The sequence below is a fragment of the Rhinoderma darwinii genome, chromosome 3, assembly GCF_050947455.1.
Source record: "Rhinoderma darwinii isolate aRhiDar2 chromosome 3, aRhiDar2.hap1, whole genome shotgun sequence".
Lineage (NCBI taxonomy): Eukaryota > Metazoa > Chordata > Amphibia > Anura > Rhinodermatidae > Rhinoderma > Rhinoderma darwinii.
In genome coordinates this window covers 320,221,287-320,229,589 of record NC_134689.1, presented here as the reverse complement: position 1 = coordinate 320,229,589, position 8,303 = coordinate 320,221,287, and positions in this window count along the sequence as shown.

The following is an 8,303-nucleotide window of genomic DNA, read 5'->3' as shown; positions in this document are numbered from 1 at the left end:
GTGTATAAGAAGGGCATGTCTGAACTAGAACGGGTGCAAAGAAGGGTGACCAAGGTAATTAAGGGAAAGGATGGATTGCAGTACCAAGAAAGGTTATCAAACAGATTCATCTTATGATCTTACCAAGGCCTGTAACAAGGCCAAGGGGGCATTCTCTACATCTAGAGGAAAAAAGGTTTCACCATCGCAGACCGGGATTGTTTAGGGTCAATGCACACGTTGTGTATTGTGTGCGGTAAAACCGCAGCGTAATACAGTACCACCATAGGCAATGAGATTCCAGGGAGTCTTATGTACATGCAGCGTGTCAATTTATCTTGCGATCTAGCTTTCGAATTTTATCTCTCTAGTTTTGGAGAAATACGCAGCATGAAAACGCAGAGAATTATGCAGCAAAATGTAAAACTGCACTGAAAAATGCATAAATAAACACCACCCTCAAGTTTCCTGTGGTTTTGCTGTGTATTTTCCGCAGCAAAATACACGTGTGCATGTAGCCTTTCTGTGAGCAGTGAGACTATGGAACTCTCTGCCACAGGATGTTGTGGTGGTTGATTCTCTGAACAAGTTTAAGAAGGGCCTTGATGCCATTCTTGAAAAATATATTACAAGATATGAGTTCTAGATACTGGAGATGGGACGTTGATCCAGGGATTTATTCTGATTTCCATATTTGGAGTCGGGGATGAATTTTTCCCGTAACGAGGCAATTGGCATCAACCTAAAGGGGGTCTTCTGTGTTTCTCCTGATCAACATGGTAGGAATAGAGGTTGGACTTGATTGGCCTGTCCTTTTTTCCAATCTAAGCAACTATGTAACTACGTAACGCGTCGTGTCAAGTTAAAGATTGCTACATGTACATTGAATCCCTGCAGTTAATGCAATGATGCAGTTCATAGCTTGATCATTGCATTGGGTTTAAAGAAATTGTACGCTGTATTACCAGTATATCGCAGCATCTATTCTTGTGCCCCCCCCCCCCCTTTCTGAAAAAAGGGCATTGTGGGGGTTTCTCTCGGCAGCTCAGATTACATTGCAGTTAAATTGGCCTTCCATGAAGTTGCCTTTACTGTGTGTTTGTTGAGTTATCAGAATGTGAGCTCCTCAGGGAAAAGATGAAATGCAGATCAAATCTGTTCTTGCAGGCGGCATCCATGGAGTAAATTCCACGATTTGTTCTGGCTCCATTTATTGACTTTACCAAGATGGAACGATATTGCAGCAAGTGTGTTATGTTGTCTGCTATAAGCACAGCCCTAGAGGCAAACTCAGGGGATGTTTATGATACTGCAAATATAATAATTTTCTTCTGTGAAGGAAAAAAAATACCTGTATAATTTTGTATGAGACTTGGGAGAAAAATAAAATATTTTTCAGTGCAAGATGAGCTGTATATACTTCATCATTCTGCACCTGAGTTGGGTCACCCAGAAAAAAAAATCGTAAGACACACCCTGTGATTCAGGCCGATACAAGTATTGGTATGTCTGGGGCCCGAAGATGGCTGCAATGTCCACGGAAACCCAATAATTATTGGACATATGGAAATATTTCATCTGGTGACAACTTTTGGCTTCCAGGTACCGTCAAAGGCTCCCCCCCCCCCCCCCTCTGTTCAGGACTTTAAAGGGTAACTAAAGTTTTTTTTTTTAAAAATGTTGACATGTCCGAAGATTTGATCAGTAGGGATTTGAGCACGGATATCCCCCACCAATTCGCTGAAACTATTTCTGATCGACTTTCCTCAAAGCCGAGCAGTGTACGGACTTTCTATTAAGCCTGTATACCGCTCCGAGGAAAGCCGTTCAGAAACTGTGTCACAGCGCTCAATTGAGCGCTTCTGCCGCTTCGTTTTAGTGGTTGGTAGAGGTCTCCGTTCTCGGATCAAAACTTCTGACATGTCACTATGACATTAAAACAAAAAACTTTTGAAAAGTTTTTAGTTACCCTATAACGAGGAAGGAGTAAAAGCAAGCTATATGTACTTTGCTTATTAGTTGTCTAGGTTTCGTGCCTTTTTGTTTCCTGTTGAAAATATTGAAGCAAATAAAGGACTTTGAAGCCTCTTTAAACCCGAAGGTCCATTCAGAATTTGCAGTTGAGGTGCGGTTTCCAACCGCATTGGAAAACCGCATGTGTTTTTTCTTTTTTCGGTACCTTTTTCGATGCGATTGTGGTAAAAAACGCAATTGCGTCGGAAAGCACACTAAATCACTGTAAAACCGCATGTGTTTTTTTTTTTCCCCACATGGTTCTAATTGCACCTCAACTGCATTGTGTGACCCTAAGACACCCTGTACTCGCTGCAGAAATTTCTGCAACTAAAAACCAGTTCCGCGTGCTCCTGGAGGAGCTTTCCCCCCCTGACTGAGCAGTCTTCTAATACACAGGGGCCTATATTGGTTATTACATGCTTTACTGTTTGGATATTTGTGTCACTTCGGAAATATTCATCCTAGGAACTACTTGTATTTTGCATTACGACCATGATCTCGTTTAATATGTGATATGTCTTTTACAATGTTCTCCCGTTAAAGGAGTCCGGCCTCGGGACTGTGCTAGTGTAGTAGCTGTTAGTTTAGTCAGGGACCACTGTTCTCGGCTTGTTCTTCCGGTAAAGGTCTGCACTTCGGTAGTTTAGTGAAAGGGGTTGTTAGGGATCTATTATAAGATTGCACTGTGCTGTTTCTATGCTATTTATGATGTGTGTGTGTGTGTGTCCCCGTCCCCCCCCCATTCTATGGTCGTACCTGGTCTCGGGCTGCTTTTTATATACTCCAGATGCATACATGGTTTAGTTTCCACTATAATAAATCTATATGTCCCGTCCCGTCCCGTCCCCACCTATGGATCCTGCACTGCTGGATTTGTGGCTAAGAGGTTGTCAGAATTTCCGATGAGCCTGGTTCTATGTGTGGGTGACTTTATTGCAGTACCGATGCCTCGGTGGACCGTACGGTCATCTTAATTCTTCGTGCCCTCAACGCGTTGTCTCCCTGATTTGTGGCGTTGCAAATTTCAGATTAGTTAAGTTTTATTGAGATTACTCTTCCACTCTGGCTCACATTTCCTGAGGTTACCTCGGAGGTCTCTGCCTCTCATTTTCTATATTGAGAAAATAATTCTTCTCACCCAGACCCACTAGTTGTAACCACTGTAAGTGGAGCATTTGCAGCCGGGGTAGCAAAACACAGAAGGTTCTCCATGGAAAAAGAGATTCCTAGTGGGTGAGGTCCAAAGGGCTAAGCAAGAGTATATTGCAAATCCCCAATACCAAGAGTCAATGGTCGAGGGCCCAAAGGGAATTGCTCTCTCTGCATACTGAGCAGACTAAAAAGCGAGTGCTGGCTACCGAGGCATCCATATTTGAATTTGGTAATGGGAATGGTAAACTTTTGGCATACTTGTCTAGGTTGGAGCGCCCTTGTGCCATGGAACATTTTTTTAGACTCCCTCCCCCTATGGCGTCTGTCTGATACACAGGCGACTGAATTGGATTGCCCGATTATAGATAATGAAATAGAACCTGCTATTCAGTTGCTGCCTTCTGGCAAAACTCCTGGTCTGGATGGATTAGGGGGTGAATGGTATAGGGCCAATTGTGATACTCTAATACAGGGGTCTTAAGCACGAGGTCTGCAGGTCGCATGCGGCCCTTGGGGCTGTCAGCTGCGGCCCACGGGACACCGAATTGCTACAACAGACTCTGCTCCGGGATTCTGGAATTCCCTGACATCGCTATCCACATATGGACAGCGATTTCTGGGGCTTCCCCAGAGCCGGAGTCCCGTGCACAGCGCTAGTATCGGATCTGCTCCGGGACTCTGTGGAATTCCATGACAACGCTGTCCATATATGGACAGTGTGTCAGGGTCTTCCCCAGAGCGGAGTCCCGGGCAGAGCGCTAGTACAAACTCTGCTCCGGGATTCTGGAATTCCCAGACATCGCTGTCCACATATGGACAGCGATGTCTGGGGTTTCCCCAGAGCTGGAGTCCCGGGCAGAGCGCTAGTATAGGCTCGACTCTGGGGAAGCCTCTAACATCGCTGTCCATACATCGACAGTGATGTCAGGGGCTTCCCCAGAGCAGGAGTCCCAATGATGTCAGGAGCACAGCTGGAGTCCCAGTAAGAGCCTACTAGCGCTCTGCCTGGGACTCCAGCTCTGGGGTCGCCCCTGACATCCATGTCAATATATGGACAGTGATGGCAGGAGCAGAGCTGGAATCCCAGGCAGAGTGCTAGAAGCGGCTCTTCTCCAGGACTCCAGCTCTGGGCAAGCCCCTGACATCACTGTCCATATATGGACACTGATGTTAATGGCTTCCCCAGAGTTCCGGCGCAGAGCCTATACTAGTGCTTTGCTCTGGGTCTCCGGCTCTGGGGCTCTGATATCACGTCCTCCTAAAGGGAGCCCCAATGGAGCTATCTACTTGGGGTGTGTGTGGCATTATCTGCGGAGGGCACTGTGGCAGCATGTACAGAGGACAACGTGGCATTATCTAGGGGTGTGTTGCATTATCTACAGAGGGCACTGTGGCATCCACAGAGGGCACTGTGGCATCCACAGAGTGCTCTGTGGCAATATCTACAGAGGGCTCTGTGGCACTATCTAAAAAGGGGCTGCCCAATCTTGACGTGTGTCTGCCAAACACTGCCAACTGAGCTTCCGGACTTAAGCGACACTTAAACTGGAAAACGTGATTGTTGAAATAAGCACGTGGAGAAATCTCTCAAATTTTAAACCTGGCGGTATTATTACAGTAATGTAGTATTATTATTATAGTGTTTATAGTAAATCAAATAACTAATAATAATATATAACAATAATTTTGTATTGTATCAAATTTGAAAGTAATGCGGCCCGTCAACTTCCCATTTTTTCTATATGTGGCCCACTTACCCGGCCGAGTTTGAGACCCCTGCTCTAATACCTAGTCTTCAGGATATATACTCCAATGCTCTTGAGTTGGGCATACTGCCTGCCTCCATGCATGAGGCACTTGTTCTGGTGTTGAAGCCGGGGAAGGACCCAACTCTCCTGGACTCATAGACCTATCTCACTTATTAACCCCTTAAGGACGCAGCCTAGTTTGGGCCTTAAGGCTCAGAGACATTTTTCAAATCTGACATATTTCACTTTATGTGGTAATAACGCCGGAATGCTTAAACCTATCCAAGCGATTCTGAGACTGTTTTTTCATGAGACATTGGGCTTTATGTTAGTTGTAAAATTTGGTCGATTATATTCAGTGTTTTATTTGTGAAAAATTGCAAAATTTAGAGAAAATTTAGAAAAAGTAGAATTTTTCTGAATTTAAATGCATCTGCTTGTAAAACAGATGGTTATACCACCCAAAATAGTTACTAGTTCACATTTCCCATAAGTCTACTTTAGATTGGCATTGTTTTTTGAACATTCTTTTATTTTTCTTGGACGCTACAAGGCTTTGAACATAAACAGCAAATTCTCATATTTTTAAGAAAATTTCAAAAGCCTTTTTTTAAAGGTACCTGTTCAGTTCTGAGGTGGCTTTGAGGGGCCTATGTATAAGAAACCCCCATAAAACACCCCATTTAAAAAACTAGACCTCTCAAAGTATTCAAAACAGCATTTAGAAAGCTTTTTTTTTAACCCGTTAGGAATTTCACAGGAATTAAAGCAAAGTGGAGATGAAATTTGCAAATTTCATTTGTCTTGCTGAATTTCAATTTTATTCAAATTTTTTTTTTCTGTAACACAGAAGGTTTTACCAGAGAAACATTACTAAATATGTATTGTCCAGATTCTGCAGTTTTTAGAAATGTCCTCGTGGACTAAAACACAAGCCCCAGAAGCAAAGAAGCACCTAGTGCATTTTGGGGCCTCTTTGTTATTAGAATATATTTTAGGCAGTATGCCAGGTTTGAAGAGGTGTTGAGGTGCCAAAAAAGTAGGAATCCCCCAAAAGTGACCATTCTGGAAACTGCACTCCTCAAGGAATTCATTTATGGTTGTTGTTACCATTTTGACCCCACAGTTTTTTCACAGCGCGTATTTGAATTCTCAGAAGGAAAGGAGCGCTATGTGTTCTTTGGAGTCCAGATTTTGCTGGATTGGTTTTCGGGTGCCATGTCGCATTTGCAGAGCCCCAGAGGTATCAATGCAATGGAAACCCACCAGAAGTGACCCGATTTTGGAAACTACACCCCTCAAGGAATTCACTTATGGGTGTTGTGACCATTTAGACCCCACAGTTTTTTCACAGAATTTATTTGAATTGGGCTATGAATTTTAAAAAAAATTTAATTTTTTTCCAGTAAGATGTAGTTTTGGCTCAAAATTTCTTATTTTCACAAGGAATAAAATACCTCATTTTGTTGCCCAATTTGTCCTGAGTGCGGCAATACCACATTTGTGGTGATAAACTGCTGTTTGGGCCCATGGGAGGGCTCAGAAGGAAAGGACCACCATTTAGCCTACTGGGGATTTTCTGGTGCTGTCATGTAGGCAGAAATCCCTGAGGTACCAGTACAGTTGAAACCTCCGAGAATTGACCCCATTTTAAAAATTACACCCCTTAAGACATTCATCTAGAGGTGTAGTGAGCATTTTGACCCCACAGGTATTGTGTAAAAGATAATGTGCAGCAGATGGTGCAGAGTGACAATTGCAATTTTCTCTCTCTCTCTCCTATCTCTATCTATCTATCTATCTAGATATATATATATATATATATATATATATATATATATATATATATATGCCATTTCAGTGTCCGATATATTGTGCCCACCATGTGCCACCGGAGACACATCCCATAAACTGTAATGTGGGTTCTCCTGGGTACGGCAATACCCTACATGTGGCTGTTAACAGCTGCCTGGCACACAGCAGGGCTCAGAAGGAAAAGATGAGGGGGATAAGCTGTGCGGAGTGCATCAGGGTAAGTAAAACAGGGGTAGATTGAAAATCAAGGGATGTATGATAAATTTTAAAACACTTTCATACAGAGCCCTGGTTTTTCGGGACACGTGTCACATTGATATATTGTGTCCTCCCTTATCCCCCTCTTATAGCAGACTTTGCACCTCTTTTGACCTTTTTACTTTCTTGCCAGTTTGGGGAACTTCTCCTGGAAAGTGTTGCCCTGGCACGATGCGCGTGGCCTCGCTTCCAGAAGTACTGGGTGCCCCCCCTTCCTGGTCCCTAAAGATTATGTTCTTGATAACCACCTCTTGAAATTCCAGGAAAGTTCCCCTCTGGCCTGTACATCGACGTAGCACGTACGCATTGTACAATGCCATCTGTATGATGTGCTCGGCCAGCTTCTTATACCACAACGCATGGCGCTGTAGGGCTTCAGGACTTGATCTGACAAGTCCACCCCTCCCATGTACCTATTGTAGTCCAGGATGCAGTCTGGTTTGGGGGTCTCTGTACTGGTACCTCATGCAGGTACATGGGTACTGGTGTGGCCATGTATTGTTGTCAATACAAGGACATCTCTCTTGTCCTTGTACTTGACACACAATATGTTGCTGCTAGATTGTGCCCTGCTCTCACCCCTTATTTGCCCAAGCAGAGTCTCAGATTTCTTCTAGCAGTGCTGCATGCCACAGTACTTCTGGAAGCGAGGCACTTGAAGAGTGGGACGCTGGTATAAAAATTATCCAGGTAGAGGTGGTAACCCTGGTCCAGCAGTGGGTGCACCAAATCCCACACAATTTTTGCGTTAATTCCAAGTAAGGGGGTGGGGGGCATTCTGGGGGCTGAATACTGGTGTCCTTCCCTTCATATATCCTAAATTTATAAGTACACCCTGATGCACTCTCGCACAGCTTATACATCTTCACGCCATACCTTGCCCTCTTACTCGGCAGTTACTGGCGGAACTCAAGCCTCCCTTTAAAATGTACCAAGGACTCACCAATAGAAATACAATTCTCTGGGTGTATGCTTTGGAAAACCGGGCACTGAAATGGTCTAATAGGGGGTCTCAGTTTATACAAACGGTCAAAACTGGGGTCATCTCGGGTTGGGCACTGATCATTATCAGTATAATGTAAGAAGCGAAGTATTGCCTCATAACGCATCCTGGACACGGCCATGCGGTACGTCGGGGTGTGGTATAAGAAAAAGCCCCTTTTTTTAGTTCTGAAGTGGCTTTGAGGGGCTTATATATTAGAACCCATATAAAACACCCCATTTTAGAAACTAGGCATCTCAAAGTATTCAAAACAGCATTTAGAAAGTTTATTAACCCTTTAAATTCCTGTGAAACACCTAAAGCAAAGTAGAAGTGAAATTTACATATTTCAT